Raw genomic sequence first — 19,652 nt, 5'->3', positions numbered from 1 at the left:
TTATTTTATGAAATCAATCAAGAGAATTAAATGACATCCCTGTGATATTAACTGTATAGATTCCTCAGGTCCTTTGATCTTCTCCTTCAAAAGAGTCTCCTTATCTTGCTAATATGGCCTTCTTTTCAGGATACTGTTGCCTGAAGAATAGATTTGGTTGTTCTTGTCTACTTTCCAATTCCAACGTTTTTATTATTGTTCGGATTCTTAGCTTTGTTCCCATAGAAGTATGAAAGTTTTTATTTATTTATTTTTACAAGTCAATGTCCTTGCCAAAATACAATAGTGATTGTTAGCTAATTGTTAACAGTGTGTAGAGAAGACACAAGTTCTTTAAAGTGAGCATAGGTTTGTTCTCCAGCAACAATAATTCAGAGATTCAGTTTTATCTATTATCCTATGGCAGCGAATGAGGTTGATGCTTGACTTGAACATCTGATAAGAGATGAGAAAATAGAAAATGGACATTAGTGAGACCATTTGCCTGGGTGGGTATGAGTATGATGTTTAGGAAAACTAGATGCTTTGTCATACCTGTTTCATGTGTACTTCCAGTCCCTCTTTTCCAATTCCCAGCCCCAGTACGGTTGACTATGGGCCTGGTTAGATAGATCTGCTCATGTGCAGTGTGGACATTTGTTATGTTTTGTGGCCACGTGGGATCTTATTAAGTCTTTCTTTGGAGAATTTCCCACAATATGAATCTTTCCTACCAAAGGTGGGAGTGGAACACTCACTCTCCCAGATCCTCTTGCTACTGGGTCTAGTTGTGTGACTTTGGCTCAGCCAATAAGATGCAAACACAGGAAAGATTTTGAGTGAAGTGGCAGAAGAAAGCGAGCTGGGAGTGGAGTCCATTTTCAGGGGAGCATGGTAGTGGAGGCATCTGGCTTTTGGGAACAGTTGTGTGTGGGGAAGATCTGATGTTCAGGGCCCAATCAGTGGGCCCAGCTTCAGTGTTCGTCCCAGAGGCAGTGGACCGTCACTGTGATGGTTCTGAGGTGAGATTAACAGTTACTCCTTGATGCATAGCCTCTCAGTCACCCTCTTAAATATGGTTTGTTAAAAACTTAAAATTTTTATGTTTGTTTGTTTATTGTAAAATACGATCATATTTTTAAGGTATACAATATAACGATTTGATATATTGTAAAATGATTAGCATTGGCAAGTTAAATTACACATCCATCACCTCACATAGTTACCCTTTTTTCTGTGATGAGAATGCTTAACATCTACTCTTTTAGCAAATTTCAGGTATATAATACAGTATTGTTAACTGTAATCATTGTGTTGTACATTAGATCCCTGGAACTTACTATCTTAGAATGGAAAGTTTGTACCCTTTGACTAACATTTTCCCCCTTTCCCCGACTCTCAAGCTCCTGGCAACCACCATTCTACTCTCTGGTTGTATAAGTTTTACTTTTTAGATTCCACACATGAGTGAGATCATAAAGTCTTTGTCTTTCAGTGTCTGGCTATATCACTTAGCATAACATCCTCCAGGTTCATCCACGTTGTCACAAATGGCAAATTTTCCTCTCTTTTAATGGCTGTCTTATGGGAAAACACATAAATGAATTGGTGTAAGAAGACTCTAAACAATCTTCCATAGAGTTTTACCAAACAATGAACTTGAACATATGTCTAATGGTAGCACTTATAACAACTTTCTCACTCTGGAGAGGCATAGTCTTAGCTAAGGGTGGTAGCTAGAGTCAAAATACTATCTCTGGCTCTGGTCTCTTTAGAGTCATTCATTTCTTAGGTTCTGCCTTTGATTTGCCAAGCTTGCATTTGCTGCTTGCCACCTATGTCTAGAAATAGGTTGGTCACAGGAAGACAATCCAGGGGTTGTCTCTATGTGGTTTAATTTTCTCAATTATGAGGCTTTCTGCCCCTTATGGGATACCAGCAATGTGGCTGAGTCATGGTGTTTTCTGGTTCTACCCTTGGGTCTTGCTTTGACTCTGCTGCTTTGAGTCCTGCACTTTAAGAGGACATCTGCTCTGAGTTGTCAGAAAAACTGTGGCACATTACCAGTCACTCTTTGTATCACACTGCTCAGTCGTACTGGGCTCTGATGCCTTGTTATTGGTCTATGTGGTGGGCCATGCTAACCTGAGCTGGTCTTGGATTTTCTTCCTAGGCTTCATTTATTTTTAAGTTATCTGAATTTCCTAGAGTGTGAGATACTTAAAGGCAGGAATCTTGTCTTGTTCCCTTTTTTGTCTTCAAGGTCAAGAACAGTGCTGGACATATTCCCAGTATTTAAACAAGCATCAGAGGGTCCCAAGTCTTGGCTGTGCAAACACAGAGATATACTGACATGGCCTTTTTTGCACCCTTGGCCACTCCAACCAGTAACCAAACATATTGTTTGATCTCTTAGTGAACCTTGACTTTATCTTCCTGTGTCATGTCTGTGATCTCTTTATGAATCTCCTTATAACCCTTTCTACTAAGCTTATTAGGGTATTAAAGGAACTCCTTTGGCTTTATAGGGCATGTGTTTGTTTGGGATGTGAAGGGACAAGATTCTTTTCTTTGTGACTTTTTTCCTTTCCTCCTTTCCCACCCCCCGCATAGGTCCCTTTTCTTATATAGCTACTGGGCAGTGGGTAAAACAGTTGCTGTAGGTAGACTAAAGCCATAGTGTACATTTTAAACTGCTGTGGTTCTAGAAGACAAAATAAACAATAGGCTTTTGGATCCTTTAAATTGTATTTATCCATGCTGAGTGGATTATATCTGCATAAAGTACAAAAAATCGAGTGAAAAGTAAAATACTTATTGTACCGTTCAAGTCCATAATTACAAATATCTGAGTATTCAGGAATATGTCCAAACCATGGACATATTTTATGTCGATAAATTATGACAGTACGAAAGGACCTTTAAAATTTTCATATGTCAGACAAAAGGACTTATATCCAGAATATATAAAGAACTTATACTACTTCATACTAAGAAGCAAAATAAAGATGGGCTAATATTTATTTCAAAAATAAGATATACCAGTGGGCAATAAGAATATGAAAAAATGGTCAGGGTAATTATTCATTAAAGAAATGCAAATTAAAACCATAGTGCAATAACACTATATACCCATTTATGGTTAAAATAAAAAGGACTGACCATAACAAGAGGATATGGGAACCAGAACTCTCATACACTGTACTTTTGGAATTGAACGGGAATTTAAAATGGTACACCCACTTTAGCAAACATTTGACAGTGCTTTTTTGAAGCGTTAAACACATACCTACCATATGACTCAGGCATTCTATTCTTAGGTACATACTCAAGGAAAATAAAGACATATGTCCACAAAAAGACTTGTACCACATTTTCATGGCAACTTTATTTCGAATAGCCTGATTCGAAATGATCCAAGTATCCGCTAACAGGTGGTGGTTTAGTCATACTATGGAAAACTACTTGACAATAAAAAGGAATCAATTACTGATACATATAATAATATGGATGAATCTCAAAATCTTTATGCTGAATGAAAGAGGCCAAACCAAAGAGAGGGTACATAATATATAATTTCATTTATATAAATTGTAAAAAATGTAAGGTATTCTATAATAACAGAAAGCAGCTCAGTGGGTGCCTGGGGGCAGGGAAAGAGGAAGGGAGGAATTACAAAAGGGTACAGAAAACTTTTGTAGATATGGTAGATAAATATGTAAATGTAGATGTAGATATAGATGATATAGATATAGGATGAGGAGGAGATAGAGATTGAGACAGAGACAGAGACAGAGACAGATAGAGATAGAGATAGAGCAGTATTGCACTTGTCCAGAATACATGTAGCATATTTCCCCCCACATTCCTGATAAGTAGATTATATTTGAAAATGTAGTTTCTTTTTCACATTTTCTATCTACATTATTCCTACATAAGAAAATTGCTTCCTTGCTTGTCTTTTCTACATGGTTCCCAAGTTATTTTGTCATCTATCATAATCTAGTATTTTACAATTAATGAGAATCTTTTATACATTTTCTTTTACTCAACAAACTGCATATGCCCATTCACTCTGGGCATACTCTTTTTCCTTTTTAATTGACCCAGAAATTCAATAAAAGTGAGGCAGTGAAGAAAAAGAGCTTTGTCTGCCCGAGAAGAGTCACCCAATAAAATTATAGATTTAATTTTCAGCTTGACCTTTCCTGTAATTTATTTTAGAAATTTCATGATTTCAAAAGAAATATACTGTTCAATGAAGAATGCATTGTCCACTTCCTCATGGGAGATTTTGAAAACCAAATGTTTGAGTCTAATAATCTAATGGCAACAGCAGCATTGCTATTTGCTGTCCATTTCTATACCTATAAACAGTGGTAACTGGTCATATACAATTTTAGTCATCATCATTTCCAAAGTTACCTCTTCATTCTCTGCATTTGAAGGAGTCATGGCATGGGTCATTGTTTCTCAAACTTTAACATGCATACAAATTACATGGAGATCTTGTTAAAAGGCAGGTTTTGATTTAGTAGGTTTGAGGTGGAGCCTGAGATTCTGCATTTTTAACAAGCCCATGAGTGATGCCCAGGCTGCTGGTCCACGGACTACACTTTGCATAGGTAGCACTAAAATAGCACACAGCCCTCCTATTATTCATTTGCTTTAAAATAAATTCCTCTTTACCTAGAGATAGCAACTCACCTTAGGAAAGATTTAAAGTAAAACATTCAACTGTTGACCATTTTTCAGTCTTTATTATCAAATAGTCATGTACTATGTTGTCTAATGCTCTTCCTCAAGGTGAAACCAGCCAGGAAGTAGAGCTAGTTAAAGGGCCAAAGGGAGTAAAGAGACAAGGTATGTCAGAGTGTCTGTCTCCAACCTGTGCTATGTATTAAGGTGGATGTCGGATCGGTCTGGGAGAGTAGATTGCATTCTTAGCTCCAGTTTTTCAACCATCTCTATTTCCATGACATTTTCTCTGCAATTTTGCAGTAGAAGGGTGACAGTCCTACTCCTTGACACTGGGCTTGGACATGTGAATGGCTTTAGTCAATGGGGCGTTAGCAGATATGACACAGGCAAAGGCTCAGTTTGGACTGGGGTATTGGGACTTTCACCTTCTCATCTTTACTATTAACATGAGCACGACATGCTCAGGTGAGCCCACTGGTCTTAAGAGGAGGCTGAGAGGCACATGGAACACAGCTTCTCCTAGCTGAAGCCAGGGTAAATCAACTTATCTTGGCCAACCTTCACACACTCGAGAGATAATAAGTGGTTATTGTTTTTAGCCACTGAAATTTGAACTGTTTTGATACATAGCAATAACTATCTGACACACTAGAGTAGTGTATCTGATACAGGAGGACACAGCTAGAGGTGGGTGGTATTGGGGGTGGGCAGATTAGAAGTTAGAGATCTGAAAACAGTAAAAACACATATAGTAGAAGGCTCAAAGCAGGTAAAACAGAATAAAGTCCAGGCTAAAGCTAACCATTGGCTTTTAAAATATTTTCAGTGTACACTTGCATGGGTGGGTGAGATATATGAAAAGGATGTAAAGCTAATCTGAGATGGAATAGATGGACACTGCTTTGAACCAGCTAGAACCAGACCTGATACAACAAGATGCTGTTTTTCTTGTTGAGTTCTTGACTAGCATTATGGAGAGAAGATAAAGAGGATTGGGAGAAAACACTTAACTGATTAAATAAATTTGAGCATGAATTAACTGAATAACATACATCTTCTCATGTTGCTTACTTGCTTGCAATGACAAAGCAACTCCCTGCCCCATGTAATTGATAGACAATCCATGAAGGATTTCACTAAATTACTAGGCATGTGGTATTTGGGCTGTAAGTCATGGGTTGCCACATTCCACATATAGGAAGATCTTGAAACTCTTTTAATCATTAATTCACTGATTCATTTGTTCTTTCAATTGTGCTTGTTATTTTGTGCTCTCATGGAGCTGACATTCTTGCATAGAAGAAAGACATCAATCATTTGATTATAATTGTGTTAGACATGAGTAAATGCAGCGAGTTCTTCTAAGCTTGGAAAGAAGCAATGCTTGACATTGTCTGGGGATCAGTGAAGGTTTCTCTGAGAATAAAATGACTTTTATTTTATTTTATTTTGTTTTATTTTATTTTATTTTATTTTTTAGGTGAGGCAACCCTTGGTTGACCTCACTGATTGCAAAGACCTTGTCAGCTTACAATCCCTTATTTTTTATTTATTTTTTTATGCCTATAGCACCTGGTCTTCCTAGGTGGTCTCCCATCCAAGTACTAACCAGGCCCAACCCGGCTTAGCTTCCAAGATCAGACAGGATTGGGCTTGTTCAGGGTGGCATGGCCATAGACTTAAAATGACATTTAAATCGAAATCTGAAAGAAATAGAAAGAGCAATCTAGGTACTGGAAACAAGATATGCAAAGGACCTGAGGTAGGATAATTATATTGGTTATTTGAGGAAATGAAAGGCCAGTTTGATTGAACGGTGAAGGAAAATTGGCAGGTGCCTTATCAGGCATGACTAGGTTAAGTGTTTTGGATTTTAGCCTAAGAGCAGTTGAGAGTAACTGAAGGATTTTAAGCAAGGGAGCAACATTATCAGATTTGTGTTTTAAGAGATTACTCTGGCTACAATATGAAGAATGGGTTGCAAAAAGGTAAAAATGAGAGATAGCTCTTGTAATAGTCCAGGAAAAATAAATATTGATTTGGACTCCAGTTGTAGTAGTAGATTTAGAGAACTTGGGAAAGGTCCTAGAGGGATTTAGGAAGTGGAATCAGCAGTTCTTGACACTGATTGGGATGTGTTTGGTAAGGAAGGAGGAAGATTACCTCTAAAGTTTCTAGTTTGTAACAACTAATAGTGCTATTATGGAGACAGAGGACATTGGAGAAAACTGGGTTAGGGAATTGGATCAAAAGTTTAGTTTTAGATATGTTGATTTTAAGGTACTTGTGGTATATCCAAGCGAAAATGTCAAGTAGACAGCCAAACACGTTGTTCTTTAGCTCAGGGAAGAGGTATGAGTTGCACACATAAATTTGCAAGTCATTGGCATAAAGTTGGTAATTAAAGCTAAGAGAGAGAGAGTATGAAGCTAAGAGAAAAGTTTATAGACACATCATTGGGGGAAATATCAACATTTAAAGGAAGATTGGTGGGAAAAGGAGGCTAAGCAGGGAAGAGGAGAATCACAAGAATGCAGTGCCATGGAAGACAAGAATAGGACAGAATTCTCAGCTCTAGTGAATACAGACGAGAAGGTCAGTAATCTGAGGAAAGTCACTTGTTTGTTGGATTTAGCAACAGAGACATCATTAATAAACTTGGCGGTAGTAAACTGGCACGACAGAAGCAGAAGTCAAATTGTAGTGAGTTAATGAGGGAATAGAAGGTAAGAACATGAAAATGGAAAAGGCTGATTAGCGTAATATAGTCTCCAAGCAGTCACGATATCTGTTTTGTGGAGAAGCAAGCCTGATATGCAAGGCAGTAGGAAAAAACCTACATGAGCTGAGAAAATGTTCATGGATAGTTCAGAAGGTAGATACTATATCGGTACAATTAGGATTAATTTGCATTGGTTCAGATATCAAGAACTCATGATTTGGACAATGGCTTTGCTCAAAACTACTTATAATTATATTATGAAAGAAGGGTAAATATTTGTCCTTGTGTAAATAAGATTAATGGGGATGGTTGCCATATCCAGGAAGAAACATCTTTTCATAAAACCAATGATCTGATGATAATTTGGCTTTCCCATTTCTGTTGAATATGAATTTCCATGCAGGAAAAATCCTGACTATTATCATCATAATTATATCTTCAGCACCTAGAATAGCATCTGAATACAAGTGCCTAGAATAGAAGAAGGAGTTCAATTCCTGTTTGTTGAGTGAATGAATGCTAGTTGTTTTTCTTATTCTAGGAGTCACTATAGTATGTACTCAGAAGAAATACAACCAAACTTTGGCAACAATGCTCAATGCTCCTGCCCCTTCTGATGATTGAGTGACTCAGGCTTGACATTTTACCAAGTCCAAATCATGGAGGTTATACTGCTCTGGAAAACTCACCATTATAATGAAATTGGCATGCCTTAGACTGGGCCAGATAGAATTTCTGGCAACCTTGGGGTATTGCAAATGAGTAGGGTATTGCAAAATGTAATTGTTTGCATTTGCTAGCAAAACCTTACTATTACCCAGATGCTGAAGGGAGCGTGCTCAGAATGTAAGTGCACAGATCTGGATGGTACCTGAGGAGGTCCGGTAGTTTAGAATCTTCTCCTGCAATTCCTCCTCAATGCCAGCAATGATATGAGGGATGGCGAGTTTGTCTATAAGAAGTACTCTCACTTTTTACTAAATCAGAATTTGCGTTGTTTTCTCATTATGGTATTAAGATGTGAATTTTGCTTCCGTGTGCTATGGAAATAACAAAGCCCGTAACAGTTGGTTTTATCCGTAGCATCTTTCATCTTAGAATCTCTGAGGATGTCATAAGCTGATAATGTTCTTTCCAAATGAGCTATTTTGTAATCACACTCCACATGATTGTTTAAAATGATTATTATTGTTTCACCTTAATATAAAAAGATTTATTTACCAATAGAAAACCGAGTTTACCCCTAGAATGCTTGTGTTAACTGCCTCTTAGCTCATCAAGTTCTCTAGAAATCTGGAGACTGAAATGCAAATAGTAGTTTCTGGTTCTGTACATTTTAAGAAAACAAGGAGCTAAACTTCCATATTCAAGGACAATTTTTAGTATAATCTGGGCAGCAAGGAGAAAAGATAAAGTGAAGAGAGGGTACTCATTCGGGGAAGATATGGGATGGGAGGGTAAAGTCAGAACTGAAGATGCATTTTTCTCCTGCCCCAGAGTTTAGGATTCTGGTTGGATTTCCAAAACTGTGAAGCCTTCTGTCATTCAGCATTCCTGAATTTCCACCACATCCTGGACACAGGATTTTCTTTTGTTCTGATTACTTTAATCAGATGTCCTTTGCTCAAGAAAACATACCACTGGAAGATTTTAGTGCTTCTCTTCATTGCTTCAATCCTTCCTGGTACTCATTGATACTTTCCTGACAATGTTCAGATTCATTGAGGTAAAAAAAAAAAAAATGTAGTATAGTGCTTGGAGTTTTCTATTTCATCATCCTTCTGCTTACTTTATACCAAGACTCTACATTACATAGGTCAAAATTTTTTACTATCCATGTATGGTTACTTTTCTATATGAAATCACTTCTACTTCATCACTGAGATGACTCTCTAAATTGGAGTTGGCAAACTTTTTCTATAAAGGGACAGAGAGTAAATATTTTATGTTTATGAGCTAGTCTCTTGCAACTCAGCTCTACCATTATAGTGCAAATGCCAACATATGGGATATGTAAGTGATTGGATTATGGCCTGTGTGCCAGTAAAACTTTATAAAACCAGGTGGTAGGCTGGAGTTGGCTTGTGGGCCATAGTTTGCCAGGCCCTGTTATAAATTATACTCCCCACAGTTTCTTCACGTTCATACTGTTGGAATAAGCATCCACTGGGCTCTAACATTCCTTTAGAGTTATGATGATTCCCACCTTACTTTGCCATTCTCTCCCTTTGCACATATTTGATAGGGGATCTTGAAACTTTTTAGGGTAATAGCATCCTCTCAGTGGCCTCATGATTTGGGTTTATCTGATTTCATTTTCTGCTCTTCTCTCCCTTCATCACTCTACCTCAACTCCCCTGATTTTCTTGCTGTTCCCTGAAAATATTTGATATGCTCTTACCTTAGGACTTTGGCACTCGATCTTCCCTCTGTCTGGGATGCTCTTCCCTCAGATGGTCACAAATCTCACTCCATTTTCATCAAATCTCTACTCAAATGTTACTTTCTCAATGACACCTTTTGTATTGGTCACTGTCTAGATAGACAGGAACAACTGTAGGTATTTCAAACAGAGACTGTAATAGAGGAGATTAGTTACAAGTTGAAAGGACTAGAGTTGCAGAAGGGATAGGTGGGCTTACACAGAGATTAGTGACAGCAGGAGGGCTGGAGGAGAAAAGGGAAAATAATATAATCCAAAACCCATGCTCACTATGCTACAGAGATTGCTGCTATCAGATCCACCAGACTCTTCACTTTCATTGGTGCTCAGGAGCTAGAAGAGACCTGCTCCTGATGTCACCACTGCCAGAGCAATTAACTACTGTGTGGCTGCTGCTCTTGCTATCACTCTGATCAGGGATCCGAGATCACTTCACACTACTGTGGTAGCTGCGGTCACTTAAAGCACCACCAGAAGCAGAAAGAATATTGCGATCTCCTTCCTCTTGCCTTCTAGTCTCTCACCAGTGCCTCCTATTGGCAGAGGAAACATGGGCAGAATCTAGCCAGTCCCAGCTGAAAGGGAATCTGGGAAATATTGTTTTCCAGCTTCTAGCCCCTTCCTGTGAAGAGCTGACTCTAGAAGGACTAGAATTAAGTGGAGAGACGTTGGATCAATAATCAGCATGCCTTGTCCACTCCATCTAAAATTATAACAACAATTTATTCCTTTTCCCTGGTTTATTTGTCTCCATAGCATTTATCACTGCCTAACATACTATTTATGTACTTACTCGTCTATTACCTGTCTCCCGTACTTGAATGTAAGCTCAATGAGAGCAGTGATTTTGTCCACAGCTTACTCCCAGTTCCTAGAACAGTGTCTGGAACATAGGGAACATTCAGTAAATATTTGTAGAATAAATAAATAAATCACTTAACGCTCAAGGACTACTTCTAACAAGTACTGCGGTTCACAGAGCTGAGTCTGACAACTTTAAAGTATCACAGAAAATAAAGGATTAAGAGAAAGTGTGTCTCTCTTTTTCTCTTCTTTTGTTTTCTCATATATATATGCATATTATATTTACATTTTTTTCCCTTTAGAAAGTATCTGCTTTGAAATACGATTTTTATTGGCATTGTAAGCCTGTTCAGAGAGGGGAACCTCTACCTGAATCTACTTCAGTTATTTGTCAAATGTTGCAGTGTCTATAGAGAGAGTGTTAGAAGTTTGCTAGGGCTGCTGTAACAAAGTACCACTGATTGGGTGGCTTAAACAACAGAAACTAATTTTCTCACAGTTCTAGAAGCTAGGCATGTGAGATTAAGGTGTTGGCAGGGTTGGTTCCTTCTGAGGGTCCTGAAGAAAGGATTTGATTCAGGCCCCACTCCTTAGCTTATAGATGGCCATCTTCTTCCTGTGTCTCTTCATATTATCCTCCCTCTATAGGTGACGATGTCCAAATTTTCTCTTATACGATCACCAGTCATATAAATTGTAGCTCACCCTGATGACCTCATTTTAATTTAATTACCTCATTAAAGGTATAATTTAAACTCCAATATAGTTACATTTGAGGTTCTGAGGGTTAGGACTTAAATATATGCTTTTCGGGGGGCTATAATTTAACACATAACAAGAGTTAAGGCAGATTCTCCTCCAAGTTTCATATTTTGCAGCCTGGGATTCATCTTTACATTTTTCGACTCAGTGCTTACAGGGTTGAAATTGGAAACCTTTTTCACCTGCAATCTTTGATATTTTATTTTTCCAAGTCTCTCTTAAATAATTGGGGGAATATGATGACATGGTACATATTCTATTGTTTTTCCGAACCAGAAGACTTCTATGCATGTCTTCAGAGGTTAGAAGCTGAACAGATTCTTTCCCTACAAATACTCCATAGAGCTGATTGGGTGAGTTTAAGTACCTGTCAAGAAATTAGACTTTAGCCATTGCGACAAAAATATCAGAATGCCATTGGCAAGGAAAAGGGCTCTGTGCCATCTCCTGCACTTTAGCCCAATGATGATTGTTTCAACAGACTGATAAAGCAGATTGCATAGCAAGGGCTACCTTGGATCTTGAGATTACACAGCACCGCTTGACTGGTAAGGCTGGTCCCGTGTTTGTAAGTGTTATGTTAGGGAGGACCCTGACTTGGTAGCTGATAGACAAGCCAGCAACTCTGAGGTAAGGAAAGGTTCAGCAAGAAAACACCCTGTTTGACCTTGATGTAAATTGAATCTGCCATGTAACACACAGTTGAGCTCTCATCTTGTCTGTTTGCAGCCTTGTTCTGCAAACAGCCCAGTAGATATCTTTTCATTCTCTTCCAGAATGTTGAGTGACCTTCGAAATAGCCTAATCTGTCTTGGCAGATTGAAGATAGAGAAAACAAGCAGGAGAGACAGACCTGCTGGTTCTTGCTATTGATCAGTGGTTTGAATGAAGGCTCATTATGAGCTGGGAGGATATGTCAGACATGGGTGTCAAGGGTGAAAAAACTCAAAACGGACCTTGGCAGTGTGCAGAAGTGATAAAAAACCACACACACACACACACACACACACACACACACACACACACACACACACACACACCAGACACCTTTGTGGCACTTTGGAAGCTGCACAAAGAGAGAGACCCTTCCAAGAAATCAATTATCTAATTAGTCCAATCTCCTCATTTTACAGATGGATAAACCGAGGCTACAAAGGATGAAATGACTGTCTAATATCAACAGGGACTTAGCAGCACAGTTGGGATGCTCACACCCAGCTCTGACTCAACTGAAATCCAATTTCCTTCTGCTACATTTTTCAGCTTCTCCCTCTGTCCAAATCTATGTCTCAGGGTATAGCGGTAGGTTCTGTAATATTAAGACCCTGACTCTAGGCAGACCAATTTGGCTCCAGAAAGAGCCTAGGACTGAGGACAAACACATATGGGTTTGAGTTCTAATGATGAGTCTAACTCATCAGACACATGAGTTTGGGCATATCACTTTACCTCTTGAGCCTTACTTTCTTCATTTTAAAAAAGAAATAGACACACTGATACTTGTTCTCCTTGCTTGTCTGGGAGGATGTGTGATTAAAATCAGTCTGCGAACATATTTGTAGGCTCTAGCTACAATGAGTATTCTCCTGGAGGGGTAATCTCTTACTCTGTTTATATCTAATAATGGTGCAGCCAGAAATGGTTAATCACATTGTCCCAGCAAGATCAGACCCAGAGCTGCACATTGTGGTAAGAAGAAACAAACCAATAGAAGATATATATTTCTATAGATATAGATATCCATAGATATCTTTGAGGGAGAGAGAGGTGGGGAGAGACAGAAAGAGAGAGTGAGAGTGAGAGATTTACGGGTTTGGCTGACATGATTGTGGTGGCCAAGTCCCAAATTTGCAGGTTAGACAGGCAGGTAGGCAGGCTGGAAAGCCAAGGAAGAGTTGATGTTATAGCTTGAATGCAGAATTCCTTCATCCTTATGGAATCATAATCTTTTCTCGTTAGGCCTTCAACTGATTGGATGAGGACCACCCACATTGTGGAAAGTAAGCTGCTTTACTTAGAGTCTACCAATTTCGATGTTAATTACATCTAAAAATTCCTTCACAACAACACCTGGTGTTTGACCTAAAACTGGGTACCATAGACCAGCCAAGTGGACACATAAAATTAACCATAAACAGGTGGGGATTTCCAAAGTCTGGAGCATTTGAGGAATCGAAGTTGGGTGCCCTGAATGGGAAGGTGGGGAGAGGTAGTGTCAAAGTGCAGGGGCCAGAGGAGTAGGGAGCATAAGGGTAAACAAAACTCAGTGCAGAATGCTGGGCTTGTCCTAAAGCATCCATTTTGCTGAAAACCAGACTCATAAACCTGAAAGAAGCCGGGGTTCTTTCTTCTCCCCATCTTTGATCAGAGAAAGCATAAAGGAAAGAGAGATGACACCACCTTGATGCCTCTGCTCTTCTCCATTAACTTCTGTCCTTTACTGGTTCTGATTCCCAATTCCCTCTTCCCACTGCCCTGACCTCTACCTGACCAGTGCCACCCTGCCAAAAGTCTGTACCATCTTCAAAGGCCTCTCTGTCTGTGGAAGGAAGGAGGCCGACCTCAGTATCTCCGTGTGGGGAAAGTCCAGCCATAGCCTAGGTGCAGGAAGATATTGAGAGAGAAAACCTGAAATCTCTCTCTCTCTAAAAGTATACACACTACCTGAGAAGTGTCATGTACTCCACATGCCACCAGTATATCCTGCAAAATGTCATTTCCTTTGAAGTTCACAAGCTCTATTGATTTATGATTTTTTTTGTGTGTGTAGCAGATTTCAAACAATAGTTGCTTACATGATGAGTAGATGACTTAATATGGGAAGCAGTTCTGGGCATTCTTGTCAAAGGGGAGAGGAAGGGGAAATTTTCTTTAAGAATGCCACTATATGTAAGCTATCAGTGATAATTCTGTGTATTGATGACTAATCATGGCTTTGCATGTTTTTTCCTCCCTCCCTTCCCCCTTTTCTGCCTTCTTTCTTCCCTTCCTTCCTTCCATCACTCCTTCCCTCCTTCCTTCCTTTCCCCCATAGGTATTTATTGAGTGTCTACTATGTGCCAGGCTACTCTGCAATGTAACAGTTTAACAATGGTGAGCGAAATAAACATAGGCTTACACAGAGCTTACATTTTAGAGGAAGGGTGGCAGAGACAGACATTAAACACATAAAGTCACAAATAAATCGTCCTAAATTATAAGTACTATGAAGGAAAAAAGTATGGAGGCATGAGAGCCTACAGCAGGGGGACTTGATCTAGTTCATGCTGTGCAATGGTAAGAAGGAAGAGAAAGTGACCTTTGAACTGAGAGTATAAGGAATAGAAGAGCCTATTAGGTTAAAAGAAGGGATAGAATATTCCAGGAGAGGAAAATGTATGTGCCAAGGCCCTGATGTGGGAGAGAGTTGCCCCACATGAGGAACAGAAAGAAAACCAGAGAGCGGGTAGGGAATAGGGGGGTAAGTGGAGATGGGTGAGGAGGTGGGCAGGGGTTTTCCTACCAAGTTGGAGCCATGACCTGGGAGATTTGAGTTCTGAAAGACCACCAGACTGGCACGTGAAGAACAGATGGTAGGAGCTGGAGGGGATACCACTAGAGCTATAAGAAGGCCAGGTAAGAAATGACAACCCTGATCTGGGCGATTTACATGAAGATAGAGACAAATATTTGGAATCCAGAGAAATTTAGGAAGTAAAAGCAGCTGAGGTATTTAATTAGGTTCATGACTTTGGACAGGAATTCAGTTAACTGCCTTGATCTCAGTTTCCTCCAGAGCACAGCAGTGCTAATATTACTTTGTCCCTCAAGAATTATCTGATGTCTACCAGATAGAATTCACCCTGCCACACACAGGCTGTAGAACATGAACAATAGGTGGGCCCTGCCCCCAAGGCAGGAGCACACATTATAAGGTGATTGTTATAAAGTATGAAAAGTACACAATCTAGGTGAGTAGAGGGATTGAAGAGATTGGAGGAGGCAATATCTCAGGATGAGTAGGAGTTTGCCGGGTGAAGACTGGTATACAAGGTAGAGAAAAGGGCATTGAAAAGTGAAGTTATACCTTGTTGCAGTGGTTCTTACCAGGGGAACTTTTGCTCCCCAAATTGTCTGGAGATATTTATGATTGCTGTAACTAGAATGGGTGTTACTGATATACAGTAGTCAGATTCTGTTGTTTGCAATCATTATCTTTAATAGAGGCCAAGAACTTTTACTTTATTAAGCAGGAAATGGAGGGTCATTCAATAATTTTAAGAATAGGCGATTATCAGACATGGAGGTGTAATCCACAGGGATAGATACAAAACAGCATAAGAATGCCACCTACTGAAATGCCTATCAAAGATTATTCACAGAGCTATATTCACCTTACTTGTACTGAAAACAAGGCATTGAAAATGGGGTTGAAATATCTAAAAGAAACCACAGAACCAAAAGTAAGGAGTCCCATATAGCAAGGTAAATTTCATTTCAGACAGTCAGGTGTGCATTCTTTTTTAATCTTCGTGGTTTCAGATTTGAGAACTGTAATTTCATGGGACCAGAGAGCATTCAGGTTACATGTGACATTCCATTACTTGGCCTCAGAAAATTGGTTTGTGTGTGTGTGTGTTTTTTTTTTTAAATCTGTAGTTACTGTTCTATTTCCAAAATAATCCAGCCCTATCCAAAATCAGCAGGGTCCAGTGAGGACCCTCTTCCTGGCTTGCAGACAGCTCTGTTTTTGCTGCGTCCTCAAATAGCAGAAAGGGAGAGAAGGGAGAGACAGAGAGAGAGAGAGAGGGAGGGAGGACAAAGGGGGAGAGAGAGAGTGCTCTAACGTGTTTTTGTAAAAGGACACAACCTACAGAACCAGGGTCCACCACTGTGACTTCATTTAGCCTTGTTTACTTCCTTAGAGGCCCTGTCGCCAAATGAAGGCACTTGAGGAATTAAGGCTTCAACATATGAGTTTTGTGGGTGACATAGACACTGAGTTCATGACACAGCACAAAGCCTCATTTGTTCACAATAGTAAATGTTCAATGTGTATTAAGTATTGCAGAGCAGTGGGTATTCAGGTGCAAGTCATTTTGCCCTGCAACAGATGGCAGGGATGCAGGTAATCACTCCCATCTCAGTGGATCTTCAGATCTCTACTGAAATGTCACTTCTTCAAGAAAGCCTTCCACATGCCCCTGAATGAGTTTGACTTCCCTACTATTCACTTTAATAGGACTCTGGATTCTCCCTATTATTTGCACTGGGCTTTGTTTGTAATTAATTAATGGTTAACTTCCCTCCCTGTTAGATTCTAAGTAACATTTCCAGGTGAAGAATACAGAATCAATCTTGTATCTTGAAGGGGTTCCCAAACCCTGGCGTTGGACTTGTACTAGTCTATGGCCTGTTTGGAACCAGGCCGCACAGCAGGAAGTGACTGGTATACCAGCAAGAGGGAGTGAAGCTTCATCTGTATTTGCAGCCACTCCCCAGTGCTAGTATAACTGCCTCAACTCTACCTCAGATCATCAGGCATTAGATTCTCAAAGGAGAACTGGTCCCTGGTGCCAAAAAAGTTGGGGACCGCTGATCTATGGTATTTCCATCCTGGACATGCCTTTCTGAAATGAACAAATGAATACTCAAAATTCTGATGCTAGCCCTCTTCAGGGACCTGACAGGGTGATTGTTGAACATTAGCAGAGGTTTGTACCCTGACAAAGCAGGAAGCTTTCATTGTAGTAGATTTTTTGACAGGTATACAGAAAAACCAATGCCAAAACCCAGGTGAATAGGCCAACATGGGTTGGTGTGCAAATGCTGGGGGCTTATGGAAGCCTAGAGGTTTTTGTCCACCAGTCTAACATCAGGCTGCACCCAGAGAAGGGGCTCAGGCTACAGGCGGTCCACTGGATGGTGGCTCTGGTGGCAGATGTGGCCAGCTGCCTGAGGAGGGGCATCCGGGTTTCCATTTCCGGCATGTTGATGTGGACAATGTGCTTCCTTGCTGTGTCCGTGCCTTGGGTTGTTTGTGTCTTTGCTTATCACCCTCCTAGTTCAAAACCCACCCTTTTGTTCCTTTGCTCCTAGTGCTGAGCATAGGGACTCAGCAAATGTTTGCTAAATTGGATGGAGATGTGTTGGCTTTGACAAGGAGGTTGAAAGCTTCCCCAGGGTTCCAAATTAGCAACAAGTGAATATCTTCCATCCATCAAATGGATTCAATTTCTCTTTTTGCAGTCCTTCTATTTTTGGACACATCTTTCAGTTCCAGAAGAAAGCATAGAACCCCACATCTAGATTTTAAAAGAAAGGAATGTCATCCAAGCATTGGTTTTCAGGTGTTATTATACCATAAGGATAATCTGAAGAATTTGTTAGCATATAGATTCTTGAGTTCCACCCACAGAGGATCTTATTAAGAAAATCTGATATGGAGCCCAGGTTAACTGTCTTTTTTTCACAAGCACTCAGGTGATATGAGGCAAGTTGTCTGTGTACTATACCTGGAATGGTTAGCACACAGTCACCTGAGGATCCAGGTGAAGTGTAGATTCATGTTTAGTAGATCTGGAGAGGGAGGCTGATATCCTGCATATCTAAAAAGCTGCCAGAAGGCAGATGCTGCCCCATGGACCACACCGAGTAACAAGAACATAGAAAAGTCACTAATGTAGTTCAGTTAGAGCTCTGCTGTAAGGCGGTCATGGGTTCGAATCCAACTTTGCCACTTCCTTGTGTGATCAGCCTCTTTCAGTGCCCAAATCCTTGTGTCTCAAATGGGAATTTGTTCAGGGATTAAATGTGATAATAATGCAGTAAGACCTTACTTAACGTCGCTGATAGTTTCTGCGACTTTAAGCGAAACGACATATAACAAAACCAATTTTACCATAAGCTAATTGATATAAACAAGTTAAGTTCCTATAGCATCTCATCAATGTTATAATGAAATGATACTGATTTAAGTAATTCATTTTTCAAGGACATACTGAATACATAAAAGTCATTATATCGCTTGACATGCCATTAGTGCTCTATGAATGTAAGCTACTTCATTATGTTATTAGTAGTAACAAATCCTGCTAACTCATGCAAATTAGTCAGAGACATTTGTTTTATAACCCCTGTCATTTTTTCCCACCTATTTCTATAAGACTGAGACCATCTTTCTATTTCTATTGTACAACATATCTGGAAGATAAGAAAAATTAGATAGTCCTCTATCGGATACGCAACCCATGCAGTGCTCTGAACATAACATGTTCTTAGTAAGATGATGTCACATTAAGGAACATAAAACATCTGGATGAGGGGCTCATTTATGTCTTCTGGCTCTAGATGTTGGCCACTATGTTTATAGAGCAGGTGCACTCAGAGCTGGGTTGATATGATTCAAAATGGAGAAGCCTCCAGTGAAATATTAGCCCAGATAGACTGTTGGATATCTTAGGAAGCAGCAGCCTATGGATTGGCTGAATTGCTTGCATTTCAGCTACTTGCTACATGCATTCTAAGTGTACTCAGTGACATGATGGTCCATTTTCTGTCCTGAATTTGTTCAGAGCATCTTTAAGCTTTTTCTTGGAAAAAGCAAGGCCAGCAGGGTGTTGTTTACTCAATAGGCAAGTATTGTAGCATAATGCTTAAGCCTTCAGGATTTGCCTTTGCACAGACCTGGGTTCAAATCTTGGCTCCACCACTTTACACCTGTGTTACTTGGGTTCATTTGCCTAATGTCTGTGAGTCCCGTTTTCCTCAGAATATCACTGAAGAGACTTCTCTTCCCAGTTGTTGGTGATCTTTATATCATGAGTCAAATACTGGTCGCTGCAGGTAAAATGTGACAATTTGAACCATAATTCCATGTCATTAGGACATGTTTGACTCACAGTATATATTCACATTTGAAATTTAATTTTCAACCTAGACTGCCAGTGTTAGAGTGAAAAGAGCTTCCAATGATTTTTATTTTCTTTAAGGCTAGTGTATGTGGGCTCCCTCAGTCATATGTGGCACCTCTTCAGGAAGAAAGAGTAAAGGTTTTATAGATGATATAGGATATTGCAGCTCTCAAATACAAGAAAACACTCACATATGCTATTACTTCTAATCATTGGCATTATTCTGTCTCCATTTTTCAGATGAGAAGTGGAGTCACAGAGATAACGAATACCTTCCTAGGCATAGTCAAGTAAGGAGTGACACTACAGGAATATGAATCCATTCAATGTGACCCCAAAGAACATGCCT

General features: G+C 39.6%; 1 long non-coding RNA gene and 1 pseudogene across 1 annotated transcript in view; one reads left to right on the top strand and one right to left on the bottom strand.

Annotated features, from left to right (window-relative positions):
• Window positions 1-19,652, top strand: part of LOC120621423 (uncharacterized) — a 94,360-nt gene that overhangs the window by 55,881 nt on the left and 18,827 nt on the right. The window lies entirely within an intron of this gene.
• Window positions 6,241-6,359, bottom strand: LOC120622668 (uncharacterized; annotated as a pseudogene).

Source organism: Pteropus medius, unplaced genomic scaffold (assembly GCF_902729225.1).
Source record: "Pteropus medius unplaced genomic scaffold, Ma_sr-lr_union100, whole genome shotgun sequence".
NCBI classification, from domain to species: domain Eukaryota; kingdom Metazoa; phylum Chordata; class Mammalia; order Chiroptera; family Pteropodidae; genus Pteropus; species Pteropus medius.
The sequence above is the reverse complement of the archived record's forward strand: the minus strand, read 5'-3'. Positions and strand labels throughout refer to the sequence as shown.